The sequence below is a fragment of the Ambystoma mexicanum genome, chromosome 1p (assembly GCF_040938575.1).
Source record: "Ambystoma mexicanum isolate Mex_15411 chromosome 1p, UKY_AmexF1_1, whole genome shotgun sequence".
Classification (NCBI taxonomy): domain Eukaryota; kingdom Metazoa; phylum Chordata; class Amphibia; order Caudata; family Ambystomatidae; genus Ambystoma; species Ambystoma mexicanum.
The window spans coordinates 616,533,520-616,555,575 of record NC_090921.1 but is presented as its reverse complement, the minus strand read 5'-3'; the positions used below and the strand labels follow the sequence as shown (position 1 = coordinate 616,555,575).

The window sequence follows — 22,056 nt, the reverse complement described above, 5'->3', positions numbered from 1 at the left end:
GAGATTACTTAGGCAGAATATAAAGCGAGGGTCCTCTCGGACCACTGGCCCCTGATGCTCAGATGGCAACACTGCCCCCCAAGAGCAAGGATTCCGACATGGCACCTCCGGGCAGAGGCACTTAAGGATCCCTTCTTTAGGGAAGATATAAGGGAGGAGATTATAAACTACTTTGAGACAAATACGGGTAGTGTGGACTCGGCAAGCACATTATGGGAAGCCTTTAAGGTGGTGGTGCGAGGTGTAGCCATAGCGAAATCAAAGGGCCTGCAAGGTGGGATCTTGGCTGACCTACAAGAAACAGAAAAGGAACTGGAAAAGGCATTGAAGGGGGGAGGTGACACAGACAGAGACATGGTGCCGATACTTAAACTGCAGCAGAAATGTGCAGAGCAATGGGAAAGACTGTGTAACCTCAACTATAAAAAGTATATAGAGAGGCAGCATGCAGGAGGGGATAAAACAGGAAGGCTTTTGGCATTGTTATATAAGAGTGAAACTCCTAGACCCACGATTAGAACGGTAACGAGGGAAGATGGGAGTGTAGCGGACATCTAAGAGGGAGTTAACCAGGAGTTTTTCAGATTATTATAGGTTACTATATGGAGATAAGGAGGGGAGTAGTTATGGGGAGATACCAGAAACACTAGAGGACATAGGGCTGCCCACGATAAGTGTTAAGGAGAGAGAGGAGCTAGATGCACAGATTACTTTGGAGGAGTTGGGAGAAGTGGTGAGGCAGCTGCCTACTAGTAAGACTCCAGGGGCGGACGGGCTCTCAAGTGAATTTTATAAAGTATATAGGGAGGAAGTGCTCCCCCCAAAGTTAGACATGCTAAATGAAGCGTTTGAGGTGGGACGGCTGCCGGTGTCACTTGGAGAGGCGATCATAATACCGCTTCCCAATCCCAACAAGCCTGGGCATAGCTGTGGTTCCTACAGACCTCTGTCGATGTTGAACCAAGACAGCAAGATATTGACGGCTGTCTTGGCACACAGGCTGCAGAGAGTTATTGGCAAACTAATACACCCCGACCAGACGGCTATGTCCCGAATAGAAATATAACTCACAATGTTTTTTTTCCGGCTCTACCAGAAATGTCGTCAGGCCTAGTACGGTAGTCGCCTGTCTGTTTCCATTTCCTTCCCACTCTCCCCCACCCTTCCTTATCTATGTTTTAGCTCTTGCACTATCTGAAATGTCGTCAGGCCGAGTACGATAGTTAATTTCACATCCTTACTGTTCATGGCCTGTAAGAATGTCATTGTTTTTTCCCTTGTTCCCTCCCTTGCCTTGAAGCGCTTTGAAACACATTGTGTATAGGCGTTATATAAATAAACTATCATATCATATCATATCATATCAATCACAGACGGCTCCAATGGGTTGTTGAATGGGGAAATAAGAACAAAGGCGAAATGGCAATTGTGTCCTTGGACGTGATAAAGGCCTTCGATTCGGTCAAGTGGCCATGGCTGCTGGCAGGCTATGGTATGGGTCCTGGATACATAAGGTGGGCAAAGATGCTATATAGTGAACCGCAGGCCAGGGTCAAAACAGGATCAGTGGTATCCGAAAGACGGCAACTTAGTAGAGGCGCCAGACCGGGGTGCCCATGGTCCCCAATGCTCTATATACTAGCTCTGGAATCCCTAGCAATATACCTTCGACAACAATACGATACCATAGGTGATCTCCTTATATGCAGATGACTTGCTGCTGTACTTGAGGCACCCGGAGGAAAATCTCCAGTACATCATGGAAGTGATGAGAGATATGCAGGGTTGTCTGGCATAGCGGTGAATCCTCAAAAATCCAGTATTTTCCCGCTAGGCAGTTATAAGGGAATCCCTTTGGGATGTTTGCCGGTGCTACAAACACCATGGGCGGTCAGTACTTTCCGATATCTTGGGATAGACGTGTACCACACAGTGGAAGAAGAGCATAGGCACAATACCGAGGTAGCTATTGAGAAAATCAGGAAGTGTATGCAGTTCTGGGTGAAGTTGCCCCTAGTAATGATGGGACGGGGGCAATGCTTAAGATGGTGGTCCTACCTAGGCTCCTACATTATTTTGGGAATATTCCATACCTGATACCCAAGAAGTTCTTCACTAAACTAAACAGCATGTGTAGGGATTTCCTGGGCATGGTACCCGGAACAGGGTGGCGCTATGGAAACTGCAGAACTTGTATGAAAGAGGGGGGATAAAACTGCCTAATTATGAGGTTTATTATGTAGCGAGCCAACTGCAGTATGTTGCCAAATGGCTCTCAGATGAACAGACCTCCGAATCTAGGTTGTTTGGACAGGATTGTGCCCCTTTTTATTTAAAAGAGATGATCTGGCTGCCCAAGACAGAAATGGAAGAGCGCCCTAAAATGATGATGCTGGGGTGGAAGATGTGGCGCCGGGCATGCCAGATGATGGACAACCCATTCCCATGCTCCCCGCAGGTACCACTAGTTGCACTGGCAGGGGGAGATAAGCAGCTGAGGATGATAATCAGGAACCACTGGGAGTCGGTGGGGTTAATGATGATGGGAGATATCTGGCGAGAGTGGACCATCATAGAGTTTGCAGTGCTGGGGGAGGAGATGGGGTTACACACGGGCCAGTAAATAACATATCACAGAATGGTGCAGAGAATTAGAAAAACATGGCCCGAAATGGTACTGGGAGAAGAACCAGATGCTAGCATAGACACAATTTATGATATAACGGAGGGGGGGCACGAGATCTCTAGACTGTACGCGACTGTACGCGATGATGATGTCCAAGGTTGGGAAGACATTAATACAACTAAGACTAGACTGGGAAGCGGAGGTGTGAACTGCGATAGAGGATGGGATGTGGGAACGTGCCCTGGGGTACCACAAGAAGGTGTCAAGAAATGCAAGACTAAAACAGATACAACTATATATCATGCACAGGGCATATATGCCACCCCAGAGGATATATAGGTTTGAAAATGCTGGAAGACAAGCATGTCTTAAATCCGACGGAGAAAATGCTGGCATGGTACACATGTTTTGGTCATGCCCAGTAATTGAGCGCTTCTGGGGCGAAGTAGCACAGAAACAAGCGGAAAAGGGGGTCACGATTGTTATTGATACAGCTTGGGCATGCTTGCTGGGGGGTTCCCCAGATCGCAGAAACTTAAGCATGTTAGCAAATTGAAGGATCTAGCATATGTGCTTGCAAAAAGAAGGATTGCCATGGGATGCAAGACATGTCACAGGCCACGGGTGGAGGTGTGGTGGAAGGAGTTGCAGAAATGGGCGGAGGCAGAAACCATGGTATGGCAAGAGGCGAGCATTGTAGGGGGGGAGGAGGAGGCGGGAACTCTGATGGCCTGGAAATCATTAATAGCAGAATTGTTTGGAACAATGCAGGATCTGACAGAATTCATTGAATGTGAGACCCAACCAAGCGAGGCAGAAACAGAGAGCGTGGAATAAATAGATTCGTAAGGGAGGGTGAGATAAGGGGAGCAGTGACCAAAATTAAGCAATGAACAATTAAGCTGTTGATATTTGCACTGTGTGTTTGGTTTGTATTGTTTTGTTTGAATAAACCAATAAAATTATTTTTTTTAAAAAACACAAATAAACCACAGTAATAATAAAACAGTTACCACACACGCTTTTCACTATGTAACATGTATAGAAAATGCGTTTAGCCTAATGTGGATGAAAGCGGAGAAAATAACCCTAACCTGCAACAGAAGAGGTAGATTCAACACAGAATAGGTAATTCTTCGAAGTCGATCCCTAATTTATGCAGTCCAGCCCTAAGAAGTGAGGAGCATTATGCTCAACAGTAAAGTAGTGCGTTAAAAATGTGTGGTTGTGCGTAAATCAAAAAGCGGGTTCTCTTCAGGGAGCTGCAGCTGTTCAGGAAGTGGGTTGAGGTGATGAAGAATGAAGCCCTAATCCTCGAGGGGGGTCTACCCTTGCAGGCAAAGTGACTTTTTCGGAGTTCGGGAATAGCTGGGGAGCGCAGGCTATCCCTGCTAAGTTGAGTATCTTTTCATGGATTGTCAGGCATAAAACAAATGGATATGCCAGGTGGCCACCAGTAAGTGATGAAAGTACTCACCTAGCCTCAACGCAGTCTGGGCCAAACTTTTCCAGTCTAGTCCAGTCCACTAGTAGGTTTCACCCTTGCAGTTACAAGTCGCCATCGCTCTCAGCAGCTGCGCGACAGGACGATCATCCGTGGCGGGACAGTAGCCATTGCTCAACACTAGAAGAAAGGAGAAGGATAGTTCCAGTGCAGCATGTCTCAGGACACGGGCGGGCAGATCTGCAGGCACTTACAGTGACAGTCCCCACAGTGGGGTGACACTGGGACCGCAAACGCTCACGGTATGGTGAACTCTCATAAATCGTGGCCCAGAGGAGCCAGGACAAAGAGTTTTGACGGGAAAGGCCCCAGGACCAAAAGTTTGCGATTCCAATGTCTTGAGACTCAACTCGGGATGGTGGCGCTTCTATCCGATACCCTGGGTTCGAGCTGGATGGCCCAGGAACACTTCTGAAGATGCTCTTTGTGAGGGTAAGCAGGAGGTGCCGAGGTTAGATGGTCCCACTACTCCAAAGGGTCAAAGCGCCCTTGTAGGCCTTCTTAGTATTATACAAAAGCAGGGCTCTGATGGGACAACAGTGGGGTCAGGGTGAGGTTACAGCAATAGAAAGTTGGCGAGCAGAAAACAATGACACTCCAGAATCCATTAGCTGACTAACCCTTACCCGGAAGAACAGACTTCTGAAAAGTGGATGCAGTAGCAGAGCTCCTTCACTTTAACAGCAAGGGGAGTGGAAACGATGAACTGGTAGGGCATGTTATACCTGGGGTAACTCCACCTGCATATGAAATTCTGCACGTAGACCAGTTCACCTGGAAGTAACGGTTGAGTGGGTGAGGAATCAGGTTTTGCAGCAGCTGCGGCGCCCAGTGTTTCCTCTGATCGAGGTAGTGCGATCTGCCGAGAGACAAATTTAATGGCCCTTGTTAGGGCAGTTAAGTAGTTGTTAAATTCTTCTCCTTACACAGGAGACAAGGGTGTGCGCATACGACGACCAGTGACCACCCCATGAAGTGATAAAGTGATAAATGGTGGTCTTTGCAGGGTTGTGTATGCAAACTGAAAAGCACCAATGGCAAACAGTGCACCCAGTTCTTTTTTAAAGTGTTGCAAAACTTGGATGGCTTGCTCTTCAGTAGGCCGTTGATCCTCTCCACAACTCCATTGGCCTGAGGGTGGTAAATGGTGCACATTCGATGTTAAATACCAAGTAATTTTGTAATCTCCTTAAATAATTATTTTAAAAGTATGTGCCGTTGTCTAATCTTAATACATTGCACACACCCCATCAAGGAAATAGCTCACGTACTAACAGGGTAATTCATAGATTTCAGCGCAGAGGCAGCACACGCATGCAGCGCAGAGAGGTAGCGTGCACCAGCCATTTGCGCTAAACAGCATTCTGGCGCACCGCGTATTCATGGAACATCAAAGCCATTTTGAGCGCTGGCGCAGAGACCATCCTGCAGCGCCAGGTACGCCCCAAGAACGCCCCTTGCACAAGGATAAGGCATTGAAATCCCCAATTCAGTGCAAAGGGCCGCGCTAACCCTGCACCAGTTCACTGGGCCAGGACAGTGCATTTGGGGGGTGCGCGGGAAGTTTCACACGCGATAGGGCTTGGGCGAGCGGGGTACGTCTATTCTGAGGGGTGCGCAGGGAGTATCACACGCGATAGGCCTTGTGCGAGCGGGGCACGTGTATTCTGAGAGGTGCACGGGGAGTATCACACGCGATAGGGCTTGTGCGAGCAGGGTACGTGTATTCTGAGGGGTGTGCGGGGAGTATCACACGCAATAGGCCTAGTGCGAGCGGGGTACGTGTATTCTGAGGGATGTGCAGGGAGTATCACACGCAAAAGGCCTTGTGCGAGTGGGGTACGTGTATTTTGGGGGTGCGCGGGGAGTATCACAGGCGATAGGCCTTGTGTGAGTGGGGTACGTGTATTTTGGGGGTGCGTGAGGAGTATTACACGCTATTTCACTGGGCGAGCAGGGTACGTGTATTCTGAGGGGTGCGCGGGGAGTATCACACGCGATAGGGCTTGTGCAAGCAGGGTACGTGTATTCTGAGGGGTGTGCGGGGAGTATTACACGCAATAGGACTTAGGTGAGCGGGGTACGTGTATTCTGAGGGGTGCACGGGGAGTATCACACGCGATTTCACTGGTCGAGTGGGGTACGTGTATTCTGAGGGGTGCGCATGCAATTTCACACGCGATAGGCCTTGTGCGAGCGGGGTACTTGTATTCTGAGGGGTGCGCGGGGAGTATCACACGCGATTTCGCTGGACGAGCGGGGTACGTGTATTCTGAGGGGTGCGCGTGCAGTTTCACATGAGATTTAGCTGGGCGAGCAGGGTACGTGTATTCGGAGGGGTGCGCGGGGCAAATCACACGCAATAGGCCTTGGGCGAGCGGGGTACGTGTATCTTGGGGGTGCGCAGGAAGTATCACACGCAAATTGGCAGTGTGAGACCTCCCAGGTGTGCCCTCTTCCCCCTCCCCAGGCCCTTCAGGCAGCCCACACCACAGGGGACTACTCTGCACCCCAGGCCATGCCCCGCAGGCAGCCCATCCACCTTGGGAATGCCCCGCAGGTAGCCCATCCACCCTGGGCATGCCCCCCCAGCCAGCCCACATGTCACCATGCACCAGTGAGCACCAACTCATGTCCCCCTGCACCCCCCACCCAGCAGTGAGGGGCACCTGCCAGCAGGCCCCAACTCATGTCCCCCTGCACCCTCACCCACCCGGCAGTGACAGGCACCTGCCAGCAGGCCCCGACTCATGTCCCCCTGCACCCCCACCCACCCGGCAGTGACAGGCACCTGCCAGCAGGCCCTGACTCATGTCTCCCTGCACCCCCACCCACCCGGCAGTGACGGGCACCTGCCAGCAGGCCCCGACTCATGTCCCCCTGCACCCCCACCCACCCGGCAGTGAGGGGCACCTGCCAGCAGGCCCCGACTCATGTCCCCCTGCATCCCCACCCACCCGGCAGTGAGGGGCACCTGCCAGCAGGCCCTGACTCATGTTCCCCTGCACCTCCACCCACCCGGCAGTGACAGGCACCTGCCAGCAGGCCCCGACTCATGTCCCCCTGCACTCCCACCCACCTGGCAGTGAGGGGCACCTGCCAGCAGGCCCCGACTCATGTCCCCCTGCACCCCCACCCACCTGGCAGTGAGGGGCACCTGCCAGCAGGCCCCGACTCATGTCCCCCTGGACCTCCACCCACCCGGCAGTGAGGGGCACCTGCCAGCAGGCCCCGACTCATGTCCCCCTGCACCCCCACCCACCTGGCAGTGAGGGGCACCTGCCAGCAGGCCCCGGCTCATGTCCCCCTGCACCCCCACCCACCCGGCAGTGACAGGAACCTGCCAGCAGACCCCGACTCATGCCTCCCCCCAACACGTCATCATGATCCACAATTATGGCCCTCATGGCCACCAAAATCCCAACACACTGCTGTGCCTGTGCCCTGGCTCTTGATGCCTGCACGTCCTCCTACTGGTGGGGTGCAGTTGTTGGTGTGGCCACCCCTGCTGGACCTCCGACTCCCGACTGTGGCAGGGATGTGTCCTCCACCAGCCTGGCTGCTGGGTCAGAGGCAGCTCAACAGGGTACCCAGGTGATACATGGGCCGGAAGATGGCACGGAGTACGACTGGCGCATAGGGGGTTCAGGTGAGGATGGGGTCGGAAGAAGGTCCAGCAGACGGAGGAATCCAGTCCTGGTGGCCCGTCCCAGTAGGTCGACGCAGTCAAAGAGGCATCCGAGATGACGTGCAGTGTCTTCACGAAAACACTGCAGGTCACCTCGCATGCCTCATTGACGCAACGCCATCCCAGCCAGGACAGGCTCAACCCGGTCCCGGATTGCCACGTCCGCAGGGAGAGGAAGAGCAGTTGTTGTGCGCTCATCCCCTCCCTGAAAACGGGTCTGGGCGTAGGCATCCCTGCTGGTGCGGGATGATGCAGTCACAGGATCGGGGACAGGATTACACACAGGTACCTCCACGGCGGCCTGTGCTGCCACCTGTCCCTGCCCCTGGACTGCACCACTCGCACCTGTGGAATCCCCCCTCCAGACCCTGTGTGTGTCCCTTCCACGGCCTCCTCCTTAACCAAACCCCCCACCAACCTGGATGACTCCGTGCCATCTTCCTCCATCGGACCCTGTGGGGTCTCAGCTGCCCCTTCTGCTGCCAAGGAATCCACCACCAACCGCCGTCTCTTGGACCTACCCTCGGCAGCTACGGCCACGGATGTGGCACCAGACTCCTCACTCCCCGACGAGATGACAACCTGGGAGGGGAGCTAGGCCTTGCGTCTCCGGCTGGCGGTGCGACCCCTGCCGCTTTGCTCCACAGCACCGTCTCTGCCCTCTTCATCAGTTGACGCTGCAGACAGGGAGAGATAGAACACAGGCATCAGGGCACTGTACAATGGTCTGATACACACCTTACAGTTGTACATGAGTGGCAGTGTCAAACTTCAAACATGGTATCACACTCCCCAACACACATGTCATTTCAACTCACACACGTGAGCACATCAACAGGAATGTTGCACCAAGCAGCACCATCCATACACAAACAACATCATGAGCTGCCGAAGGTGAGCCTGACGTCACATGCAACACGGGGAGTGCAGAACACATGCACACACGCCACCAGACATACATGCATCTGTACATCTCCACCACCTGTCGCTGTGATAACATCCCCATCCATGTCACATCTGGCAATCAGCCTCCTACATGTCAGTGTCACATGCATCCATGGTGTATCACAGTTGCACACTTGTCAAATAAACACACATGCAAATGTACATAGTGCAGATACATGCAGGTGGAAGCAGCATCCATGTGTGACACCACAACCATGCCACAGTACATGCACAGGATTAAAAAAATGTGTGCACCCACACCTGCATTTGCCAAGCATGCTTACCAAGACATACACCATAGATGTGTCTCACACATGAGAGGACTCACATGCAGCAGGCTCATTTCCCTGTACATACACATGCATACATGGCCCTACATAGGCATATGTACAACCTGCACACTCCTGCCACACCTCAACATGCACAGCATCCAATCAGTACACATGTACACTTACCGCTCGACTCCAGACGGGTCACCCTCTCAAGGACCTGGAGGTGGAGCGCGGGGCGTATACATTCCAGGACCGTCATTTGGTTGTTGGTTAGGCGGACCCGGCACCCCTTGGCATCCGCTGCCTTCAAGAGGCGCCGGGCCTTGTTGAGGGTCCTGGACCTGAAGTCCTCCCAGCGCTTCTGGACGTGTTGAATGTCGCGGACTGCCACCCCCTCCTCGTTGATGGCAGTCACGATGTCCATCCAGATCCTCTTCCGTCCTTCATTGTCGGCGCCCGAACTTCCAAAGAGGGCATCATACTGCCCAGGACTTGCTCCACCAGGATACCAACTTCACTGGCACTGAAGCTGGTAGCCCTATGCCTCTCTGGCTGGGGGTTGCCAGTGGTGCCAGATGGTGTTGTGTCCGACATGGCAACCCCAGATGCAGGTGTGGGTGGGCAACTGAGTCCTGGGGCTGGGCTGTGGAGCGATGGTATCCCAGTCGGGAATCTTCAGTTCCAGCAGGGGTGGTCCCAGCAACTGCACCCCTGCAGATGGCTGACGTGCAGGCACCAAATAGCAGGGCACGCGGGCAGCAGGCAGCAGCAGATGGGAGGTGGAAGCGTGCTCAGGGCTCTCGGGGGCAGGAAATGGCCTTATGGGCAGGAGCGTGGTCTTCCGTGTGTTGTTGCGTGGCCAGCTTCATACGGAGTGATTTGGCATGTGAAAAACTGCACGTCAGTGTGTAATTCGAGGAAAGGCCCTTAGCGCGTAAGCGCGTCTGTGATGTGACGTGCAAGGGCGTTTCCCTCAACACGGGTGCCTGTTGATTGTACACGTGCAAAAACTCTACGTCTGGGTGTGACTGCGTGCAATTGGAGGAAAGGGCCTTAGCGCGTCCGCGCGTAAGTGACATTGGACGTGTGGGCTGGCTTAAAAGGTACGCGTAGGACGCCATTTTCTTGTACGTGCTTTTTGTGGAGAGCAAGCGGGGGATTCTTGTACTTCTTGTCAGTTCACACGCAATAACTTCACAACGGTTCCAGTTCGTACTCCCTGTTTACTCAGACAGCGTTCAATTCTTCTTTTGGCAGGGGTGTTGCCAATGCGCACATGCGCGTCTTTTTCATGTTCTTTTTCCAGGCAGACGGTGAGTCGCGCATGTATTTTCCAACTGTGGTTGCCCCCGTGTGTCGCGTACCCATTCAGAGGTCATTGTAGGCTGCGTGTACCACACGTACGCTTATTTTTGTGTTTCTGGGTGCCACAGCGTAGTGCGGGTTCATTTTTCCACGCATGTGCTCTACCAGGGGTTGCGTGCATGTTAAATATTGTTTTCGGGGTGCCTGTGCGTTACGTGACCCGTTATCTTCCCCCAGGGGTCACAGACAGCCTTGCTAGAGCACTAGGGTACGAATTCCATCTAGTACCCTACCCCTTCCAACCCAATTGCCCAGGACAATTGTTTACTGCAACTCCCATACGCACACAACATCAGTGCCATGGTTGGGAGGCGACCAAGCAGTAAGGGAGGCAAAGGTGGCCGAGCTCAAAGAGGTGGGCGCGGTAGGGGACATGGCCAGGATGTACAGGGTGGCCCAAGAGGTCAGTGTGTGGAGGACCAATCAGGGACACCTATGCCCCCCCTCAATGGTTGGGGGAAATGTAGCTGACACCATCCCAGCTCAGCCCTTGTTAAACCGGCCCATATTGTCAACAGAACCGGCACAGGATGACTCCCAGGCTGACTTCCGTGTCACCAAGTCTAAGCCACGTGTGGCGGTGAAAGTTGCTGTCACCAGGCCACGTGGATTTGGGGCAGCAATGTCATCTGCTGCCCCAAGTAGCCAGGGTGAGGAGGCTGCAGGAGCAGCTGCAGCTCAATCCACCCCAGCTCCGAGTCTCCCAGCCGAGACAGTGTCGGTCCAAGTCCATCACACTGAGGTTGGTCCTGCCAACATCACCCTGCAGCCAATGCCTGCAGTGAGACCTTTGGTCATTGTGCCTTTGGAAACTTCCAGTGCCCAGTCCACCTGCACTTCTGCCCCTACCAACCAGGTCCGCACCACCTTCCAAAAAGAAGAAAAGTGCTCTTGCAGTACAGGCTGGGACCCCAGACACGGCTACACACTCTGGCACGTCAAGGAAGCCTAGTTTCACTGACGCCAAACTAGATGCACTTGTGGGCTATGTGTCGGCCCATAGCCGCGAAATGGTGGTGACTGCAGGGTGCAAGACTACGACTGCTCAACGTAGGGCCCACTGGCAGACCATCGCGGACCGCATTAGTTCCCTTGGATTTGTGAAGCGCACAGCTGATGATTGCTCTAAGTGCTGGAATGACCTGAAACGCAGAGCAAAGAACAAGCTTGCTTCAAATCATGCCTCTTCTCTGGTGACTGGCAGTGGGTCTCCACCAGAGGAGGAACAACTCACTGAACATGAGTCTGTCGCTGGAGGCTTCATCACAGAGGATCAGATCCAAGGCGGGGGAGACCTACCAGATCTTGAAGCAATGTCCGGTGAGTGACAAAATATGTGTGTGCAATCCATGTGTGTGTTGCTTGGGTGATGTGCTCTGATTGAGTGCCAGGTGAGGCTGTCTAGTCATGACTGCTATGGGTCACCCATGTGGTCCCTCAAAAACATTCCCCGGCCTTGTGTTTCCCTTTCACAGTATCCCTTCTGACCACAGTTCACTTTTTGCACATGATTAATCCACTTGGCCTTCAGCTGTCCTCTTGCCACAACATTGTTCATGCTCTTTTCCTCTTCATTCAGCCTGACTGATGAAATGATTAGCATATTTACCAGACATTTTTGTGGCCTACTGTCCCAAATGTGACATACTTCTGTCATTGATTACACCACACAATGGCCCACATTTCTTGACTTATTAGGGGAAACATTTCTACTATCAGGCTGATTGAGTAATGTGCACCTATACATGACCTGCACACTATCATTTTGGGGCCCTGTTTGAATGTTGAACATGAAAATTGTATCCTCTCATGTCGAAGTGACCAACCATTGATGTATCCATGTGCCTGCCATCACTGCATCAGTGAACACTGGCTTTGTTGCAGCGTGTGGCACATGCATGTTATCTCACTCTAATTTACATTTTTTATTTCATGATGTCCATCTCACATGGATGGGTGACAGTACTGATTTGCTACCATCTGGGTGTCCTTGTCAAATCTGCCATGGCTATGGTACGTGTCGTCTGTGTGCTGGCATGTGTCATGTATGTGGATTGTCCATACCACTCACAGGCTAATGTTTGATGCCAGTGCAATCCAGCATGCAGCACGTGTTAGTTTTCCATCTTGCAGTCATCAGTGTGTGCTTTTTGCCGCCCCTTCCAAATCATTGACAGTGCATGCATGCCAAAGTTATTGTCATGTGGGACATGTGTCATTTATGTACTGCATCTCTGCCTCGTCAGGCCTATGTGTGCGTGCTATGGTGCTCATGCCTGTTTCCATTTGTTATCTTTCATGTATTTGCAGATGAGGCACTTGATGCTGTTGAGGAGGAGGAGATGGTGCAGACACAGGAGGAATCACGGCCACAACTGGGCACCAGTGGAGGACGTGGGGTGGTGGTTGGTGAAAACCCATTTCTCCTACAGACCATGCTGTCCACGGGTGTCTCTGGGTACACCTCCGGAGACCTCTATGAATCAGGTGCTGAATCGGACATTGAGACATATGTGCCGTCGCAGGTGAGTGTTTCTGGCAGGGATGTTGTTCTGTCCAACCCACCTGCACCGGGGGTAGACCCCTCTATGGGGATTTCAGTGTTGGAAAGTCCGCCTGTGGCGGTTACAGATGCAGGGTTACACGCCACAATATTTGCTCCTGTTCCTGGGCAAGCAGATCAAAGGAGGAATGCAGTCATGCAGCCTCAGGCAGTGCCAGCACAGCAAGGTGCACATCGTCTTGCCCCAAACAGGTGTGGTGCCCGCCAACGCGGTGGCCGTGCGCCACCAGGCAATACTGCGTGAGAGAACTCCATGTACAGTATAGCAGCACAATAGGGGGCATTGTGTGAAATGATGGCTCAGGCAATGGATAGGGTGGCCACTTCCATTCTCCCCCCTGAAAGGTAGATGGAGCTCCAGCAGCAGGCAACAGACTCCATTTGCCACTCACACAGGGAGGACATGTTGGCTTCCAACAGGGACCGACGGGCTGGACTGGAGACTCTGTGCACAGCCAAATCTGTAGAGTCACAGGCCCACAGGGAAGCCCTAAGCTAAGAACACAGGTCCCTCAGAGATACTCTGGGTGAACTTGAGGTGTCCCGGAGTACAAGGGCAGAACAGCAGCTGGGGCAGCTGACACACACACTCTCAGCTGAGCTCCAAGCAACACGTCAGGAGATCCGGGCATCACACAAGGCCATGCAGGCAGAAATGCGTGCTACCAGTGAGGTGCTGCATGGGGATCTCCGTACCATCATCCTGCAGAACCAAACCTTTCACACCCGCATGCTTGCTGCCATGCAGGAGCATGCCAGGGCTTTGCGTGGGCGGCCTCCCATATCACGACCACCTTCTGATGTACAACTAGAGGGTGGGGACAGCGACGGCAGTTCTCCCACTGTGGCATAGCCGTGCAGGCCATGAGCCCATGGAGGTGTTTTTGTTTTTACTCAACATCCACGCATGTGGGTGTTGGGGTGCACCCTGTACCTCGTCCCTCCTGGGTTGCCTCCCCCCGGTCCACACATGGCCATTTTAGATTTATTTTTATTTTTAAACAATGTGGTGCTTTGTGTGGCTCCCGTGTGCATCCACTGTGTTTTCCTGCTGGGCACATGCAGGCTTGTCCTGTCTTTGAGTTAGATGCTTGGGTTCCTGACACACACACCCCTCCTGCTTCCCCTTTCCATGGGCTTGCAAAGGGTGTGACCAAGTGATAGTAACTTACACAGTGACATTGGGCTCCTGTAAGTTGTGTGGACAGTATGTGGTCAAAACTGTGTATACATCCCTAGTGGGTATTGTTGTGGAAATCTCCACTGCATGGTGGATTTATGTATGGTTCTATATACCTGACTTTTTCCTTATATACATGTACCTTCTTCATGTCTTAACAAGGCCATCTACTTTGCAGATGCAGTCCATGTTGTATGCAGTTCACTGATACATTTGCCTTCCAGCAACAATCTGCAGTTGGAAGGGGTCGATGTGCTGCCTTAGTCAGGTTGTGACACTTGCACTACTTTTATTTTTTTATTGTAATATATTGCCACTGTTTGACCATGTACTGATGTTTTCTCTTGCTGGTATTTGTTCATGTGTGTTGTTTTTGTATTAATTATTGAGAGCAAATTGTCTGTAGCCTGTTTCCATTTAGGACAGTGCACTTTGTGACACTTGTGTCATGTGTTGTGCATTCATTTGGTGGCTTTCACATTGCATGCCATGCCATGGTGTGCTGGGAGGCGTTGGGTGACATGACACTATTTTCATGTGGTATTTTGCAAGGGGGTAGTACTTCATGCTGCACGAATTTGTGCCTTTTTGTGACACATCATTGGGTGTCTTTGAGTAGCTAGGGATGCACACAATGTAGCACTTCCAGGTGAACAATCGCAGGCTGGTATGGTTGTGACAGTTGACTGTCCCTTTTGTCATTATCATTGATTGCGAGCTGGTATGTGCCAGGCCTGTGTGCACTCCGCAGGGGTGGTATTTTAGGTGAAGTAATTTGCTGCAAGCTGGGTCCAGGCTGCCTCACCACGTGCCCTTTCACCTCCCATGCGCAGCGGCCGTGCATGTGGTTGAGGATGTGGGGACACCACCATGTTCACCGGCATGGTTGCAACGTTGTGCACGACACATGCTGCCACTATGATCCTGCACACTATTGGGGGCACATATAGCAGCTGCCCACCAGAGCGGTCAAGGGAGAGAAAGCGTGACTTGAGCACTCCGGGTTGCAATATGTACTGTGTTGTATCTTACCTCGGGTGGTGTGGTAGGGTTCCGAATTGGTGTCATCATGTAAGTGCTCAGAGGGTAGGCACTGTCCCCTGGAGAGGTGATAATGGTTGTCATTAGTGGGGTTTTCCCATTTCTCAGTTTGTGACATGCATGGATGTGCAGAGGCATTTATACTCACCAGTTAGCCATGTGTCGCTATGCCGGCCAACTTCCAGGTCCTGGTTTAGGGGTGACATTCTTAATATGAAACTATCATGGCTGGACTCTGGATAGTTGGCATCTGCTGAGGTGATGATTCCCTTGGCATCACATACATCCTGCACGTTGATGGAATGCCAGTGCTTGCGTTTCTGATAGATGTGCTCAGTGGCCCTGGGTGGACATAGAGCCACATGGGTGCAATCAATGGCACCTAGGACTTTGGAGAAGTGCGCCACCCCGTAAAATTGCTGGACAACAGCCTGCCTTTCTGCAGGTGTTCTGGGCATGTATATGTGCCTGCGGACTGATGGGCGTGCAGTCATGATGGCCAACACCTGGTGTAGGCAGCGTGACTGCGTGGCCTGTGACACACACCCCACTATGGCACTTGTCTGCTGAAATGAACCAGTAGCCAAGAAGTGCAGTACATTGAGCACCTTTTCCAAGGGGCTCGGTGCTTGCGAGCACAGGGTGGGTGATGTGAGGTCATCCTCCCACTCCCTCACCAGGTCTAGGATTATGTGTGGTGGAAGCCTGTACCTCCCATACACCTTGTCATCAGGCATCCCAAAAAGGCTGGTCCTGGGTAAAAAAATGTGGGGCCTGGCTATCCTCCTCCTCCTGCGGTGTCCCACGACCACTGCTGCGAGGAATGGTATATTCATCTTAGCGTCTGAGCTTGTTTGGTGTTTGCACGCACTTTTATGCTGCACGGGGCCACTTACGCCTGCTTCCTGCTGGCGTACGTGTTTCCGGATTAGCAGGTCTTTTTTGGCGCACGCCTTTCCCCTGTTCGATTCCATGAATACGTGTTGTTAGCGCGCGTGTGGGCGTTGCAAGCATTTACCTCCTGTACTTCCCCCGTAACGCCCACATTTTCACGCGTTGTTCCCCATTCTGCGTTACGCCCCATGTTCCGTCCACTTTTCTTGTGTGCGCTACGTTATGTGTGCTTTCCCTGTGCACGTAGCGCATGCCGTTTAGTGACGTGTGCGCCCGCCACCCACGGATTTGGCGCACATCTCGGCTTTTACTAGCGCAGCGCATTCCATGAATCGATCAGCGGCTGCGTGCGCAGCTTTGGCACGCGTGCGCTGCGATTTTCGCACTTGCGCTACCCTTTTCGGCGCACATTTATTCCATGAATTACCCAACATTTAGCTGCGCATTTAGCATCTGGATGTGCACAAGGTCCCGCCTTCATCCATCGGGACAAGGGGCAGCTGACAATGATCAAATATCGGGAGCCATTGCACCTCTAGCGCATATACACGTAGTCGATATGCAACTCACGGAACAGCTCGGTATGGTGGGGCAGAGTGTCTCTGATCATTCGCAGTGTCATTCTTGTGCTGTAAATGTGACATGTAACACAGCGGATAACCATATTTGCTAAATGCTCCTGGAGATTTGGAACAAACCAGTCGTCCTGTATGTCTGCAGCGATGTGCTGCTTAGAGACATGGGATGGGTGATGAAGCTGGTCAAACGCTACTATTAATAGCGCATGTGGCATAACTGCTTTCCCCATTACCTCCTGTCTCAGTTGCTTTTCCCCCTCGGGTGCTCGTCCCTGCAACTCAATAATCTGTGCAGTTAGTGCATTATGGGAGACAGGGGGCTGCTCGATGTTCGGTGCTAACACAGGGTATTCTGCTGTTTGAGGTACTGGAAGGTAAGCAGCCATTTTGGCCGCTGTGTTTGTAGAGGCGTTTCTGACGAAGATTTCATCTGTGTTATTGGTGTGCGCAGCGTTTTATATGACCGCCACTGTGGATGGTTTTGAAAGCGTGAAAATTAGCCTATCTAATAGCGCAGCATGTTGAACCGGGGACCCGTCAGCCCTCCTGAACCCCCTCTTCTTTCACTGTGCGAGACCAGAGTGCACCGTTGTAGTGACATATACCGAATCTGAATAGATGGTCATGTTGCACCCCTGTGACGCTTGTAGCGCTTCTATGAGAACTATGAGCTCTGCTGCCTGAGCTAACAGGTGCATTGGCAATCTCTTTTGCACTAATGTGTCGTATTCACCGTCCACCAGGCGCACTTCAGCCGCCCCAGTGCGTCTCAAGCCCATGCCTTGGTCAATTGTGGCTGACCCATCAAAGAAGGGGACCTCCACCTCTCAAGTGGGCTATCTTTTGCTTTGGGAAAGTCGTCCTCCTCCCCCTCATAAAACACACAATCATGTCGGGCCATTTCTTCCTCTGTGCACATTTCATTCAGAAACATAGCAGTGTTTACTGTTTTGCATTTTACAATGTGGATATTTGTGCTGTATAGGATGATCTCATAGGCATACGCTCTCTGTGTTGTTAGAGTGGACTTTCACCTTTTCAGGATAGAGAACACTGCGTGCTCCACTATCAAGGTGACGGAGCACCCCATTACTATAGTGGAGCTCTTTCCAATTGCAAATGCTGCAGCAGTGAGTGCCTGTTCGTATACAAATTGTCCCTGCATTACTGAGTCTAGCATGCTGCTGTAATAAGCCAATGGTTTGTGGCCCATCATGCTTTTCGTGTTAGTACTGCAGTCATGAGCTGGCCATTCGAGTGAGAAAATAGGTTAAACTCCTGAGTGTAGTCTGGGGTGGCTAATACTGGGGGGGGGTAGATATTACTTCTTTGAAGGCATCAAAATTGACAAGCATGTCTTCTCTCAATACAATCTTGTTATCAGTTTTTTGGACCTCCTTGAGGCCCTGCAAAAGGGGCCTAGTGTAGGCTGTATAGTTGAGTATCCAGGCCCTACAATAGTTACACAAGCCTAGGAACTTTTGCATCTCCTTCACTGTGGTGGGCCGTGGAGGGCGCGCACAGATGCAGTGCGATCAGGTATTATTCTTCTTCCGTTCACAGATATTAATTGCCCCAAGTACTATGCTTCCTGCAGGCAATACTGTAATTTCGTTTTGGCAACTTTGTACCCCTTGCAGGCCAAGAGCTGTAACAGTGTTATCAAATCTTTCCTACACCAGTGTTCATTGTCACTGCACACCAGCAGATCATCCACATACTGGATGATCGTGCTGGGTACCTAAATATTTCCTAAGTCTGCATGGAGAATTCTGTTAAAAATGCTCAGGGACTCACAGTACCCTCGAGGCAGTCTTGTATGTTCATATCTCACCCCTACTCCCCACATGTGTAAAAGCCGATGAGGTATTGTGAGTCAGTGTGCAGTGGAATGGATAAGAAAGTGTTTTTGAGATCCACCACAGTAAAGTGTGTCGCTGCCTTGGGGATGTTACAAAGTATTGTCGCAGGGTTTGGAACCACAGGAAATTTGGCCTGTACTATGTCATTTTGGGGGCGTAAGTCCTGGATCATCCGCCAACTGCCCCTTCACCTTTTTTATAGGATAGATAGCCGTGTTGCATGTGGAGGTGGATGGTACTATTATTCCCTGGTTTAATAGGGCAGTGATGGTGTCCCTAATCCCTTTCTCTGCCCCCCTAATAGGGGGTACTGTCTCACTCAGGGCAGAATGGCATCTGGCTTCAGTGTTATTCACACCAGGGTCTCTCCTTGTAACACCCCTACATCATGGGTGTTCGCGGCCCAAAGTCTTTCAGGTACCTGTTCTAAGTCTCCATCAGTGAAGTGGGGAAGGCGGCAAGGGCCATGAGGGGACACTGAACTTTCCGGTACTGTACCATAATTTTACAGGGCATAGGTAGCCAATACAATTTCACCATTGTTAGGTTTGTCTTCAAACAATTCCACATTGGTAACCTCCCTAAGTGGTACTGTAAAATCAATACAGAGCACTGTGCGCCACTCGCACCCATCATGGTCAATCCCTATAACAACAATTATTTTTGCAGAAACCACCAGACCTTGCAAATCTAGGGACAATATTGTTCCTGCCACTAACTTGGGGGTCACTACAGGGCAGAAAATGAAATCAGCTGGCACTTACCCAAAATCTTTGCCAATTTGGGGCACCGCCTCAAGAAGCTCTGTCATCCCGTACACAAACATGTCTGGGTCCACGGAATTCTGCAAACCACTACTTCTCCCAATTATGAAAACCATTGCACTCATTGAGCACATTCCTGGGATGGCACCGACAATCCCGCTATCTGTAAAGGAAATAGATTCAATTTGCTAGGCAGGTTGCGGCCCAACAAGTTTATTAGGGAACTTTCAGAGTATAACAGGGGAGCCCTCATCACCTTCTCCCCTATTTTAATGTCAATCTCTTTAGTGCATGGAATTGTGGCGACAGCCCAAGAAAAGCCCTGTGTGTCAAGAGTTTTACCAAGAAGATTGAAGCAAGAAATGAGACTATACATTAGATTCAATGACAGTGAAATGTATTCATGTTTACATTTTGTGGCCAATTTTAGAGTGACCCATACATTGAAATTTAACTCTGCCATTTTTATTGATTTCATAAATGTATCTATATTCTGCACAGAAAATAGGTCAGACCCAGGTTTCCTTTCAGAATGTATACCCATTCATGAAATCAATAAAAATGGCACAGAGAGTGTAAGTATATGCCAGCCATGTCCAGTCATGGTGGGCAGCCATCACATGATTCCCAAAGAAATCTGCGAGGTTTTGCAGCTGCAAAAAACATATCAACTTCCACAAGATATCAAACAACTCTGCCTGCATAAAAATGGTATGCATATTTCTTACATGGAGGTAAGTGGGATGTGGATGAAATCTGTAGACACTGCCTCCTGTCCCCATAAGAGACCAACGACAAAATCACACGTAGCGTAATTCACTGTCAGTAAATTATGCTGGATCTCTTTTTGCAAAAGTGTAATTTGGCGTTTACACTTTAACGTAAGCGGGTCCCTGCTGCCAACTGTTGGTCACTTGCACTGCAGGGTGGAAATGTAAAGGGCAAAAAAGCAGCATAGAAGTGTGTATGCCACCTTTTGCCTTTCACATTTGACTCTGCAGTGCAAAATGAGTAAACGCTGACTGGCATGCCAGGCATTGATTACTTTTGATTATGATAGTGGCTTGCCATGCTCACAATTAAACGCTTTAGGACAACATTATACTGCTTACCATGCTAGTACCATCAGGGCTTTAAGTGGGCAGGGACCAGCAGAGCCGAGCCCTGGCAGTCTCCAGAAAGGACTTCTGAGCTGGCCCCTCCCCTACTAGCACCAGCCATACTGACAACTCCGGCAGTCGAAGCAATGCAGTTACACAGAGTGCTTGTAGGTGTCAGCACTTTGGAAGTACTGACATTTGCAGGCAGCCAGTGTAACCGTGACTTCAGCTGCCAGGGGACTCTGAACTCCGAAACAGGAGGTCTTGAGGGTCCAGTATATCCTTTTCTTCCTGAGTAAAAGAATTTTCATGCAGCATGAAGCCTTTTAAATGAGGCTTCATGAAGCGTGATAACTCTTTACTCGGAAACAAAAGGAGAGACAGGTCGCTCCAGCCCTTCTCCTTTTTCTGAGTCATCTCACAGCATGCAGCCCTTTCATTCAAGGAGCCTGTGGGTTTTAACCATGCAGAGCCTGGAATGAGAGGGCTGCCTGCTGCACGAGAGCTGGGGCACACTGGGGTCAAAACTTTGGTGCGCCCAGCTCAGAGGGAATGAATGCACCAAAGGTAATAATACCAGTGCGTCCCAGCTCCCCTATTTTCACCAGCCCCCATTTGCGAGGGGGGAACTCGTGCTTGGGGGTGTGGCCTAAGTACACACATACTTAGGCCAGGCCGCAAATGAGAACCCACGTTGATTTAGCATCCCACTTAATCCACTGTTCCATGCACTCCTTAGTTAGCGTTTACAATAAAGCATTACTCAAGACTTTTACGCCTTTCATTCACGTTACGCCATAATTGAACATAAACTCTGCAATGGCGATATCAAAATGAGCACCTATGCGTTTTATCCCTGTAAAAAATAGGTATGCAGTGTTGTAGCAGACATTTCGAAATCACATATTTTTACACGTCCATAGAAGTCAACTGGGTATCACCCGCCAGAAACAAAATCACCTTTTTTTAAGCCTCCCAGGCAACTGAAAAGGTTGGAAGTTATGCATTTCTCTCCGGTCGTGAAGAGCCACAAATACCGCGAATGATTGGCGACCTGCTGAGCGGAGGCGGCAGTATGGCTGTGCTTCGCGTGCCACCCGTATACAGCCCATTGAATTGCGGGGGTAAAGTTAAACATATTGATCTAGAATACAGAACATTTTGCCTGCAGAAACATTTGTGCCATCAAACACTCACACGGATTGTCCCATACCTTGATCTGCTGACAGCCTTTACATTTAGAAACGGTTTAAATGTTACAATATTATGAGTATGTACATTGTATTAAATGCAATAACAGGCTCAAAGTCAGGGCGTACAGATTGGCAGCAAAACGTTTTAGCGCGTGTGCAGGGCGCAGTCAAACGTAACCCCGCTGCTCGCCCCTCCACTCCAGGGACCAGGCAACGCCCGGTGCTCTAAATCTGACCTCAGTATGAAATCAACCCGCGCATAATTGTGTATCGCAGAAAATATGAAGCCAGGCAGCAGCGCTGCAATTGGTCAGAGCGAACAGCAACAAGAGTGTCTCAGAGCAGTTACGAGGCGGGGCATTTGCGTCGCCAAGTCACCGCCCATGCTCGCAGTTTTCGAATTCTGGCGCCTCTCTTGGAATGAATAAACCAACCGCTGGGGGCATTCTGCCAGCAGTTAGAGCATGTGTTTGTGTACAGT

The 22,056-nt window shown here is 51.0% G+C and overlaps 1 long non-coding RNA gene across 1 annotated transcript in view; it reads right to left on the bottom strand.

Annotated features, from left to right (window-relative positions):
• Positions 1 to 21,703, bottom strand: part of LOC138577079 (uncharacterized) — a 106,427-nt gene extending 84,724 nt beyond the window's left edge. Inside the window, exons 1-2 of the long non-coding RNA XR_011303972.1 lie at positions 21,596 to 21,703; positions 19,283 to 19,445 (exon numbers count right to left, since the gene is read on the bottom strand). This is a non-coding gene — a long non-coding RNA (uncharacterized lncRNA). The remainder of the gene's footprint in view (positions 1 to 19,282; positions 19,446 to 21,595) is intronic.
• Between the last annotated feature and the right edge of the window lie 353 nt (positions 21,704 to 22,056).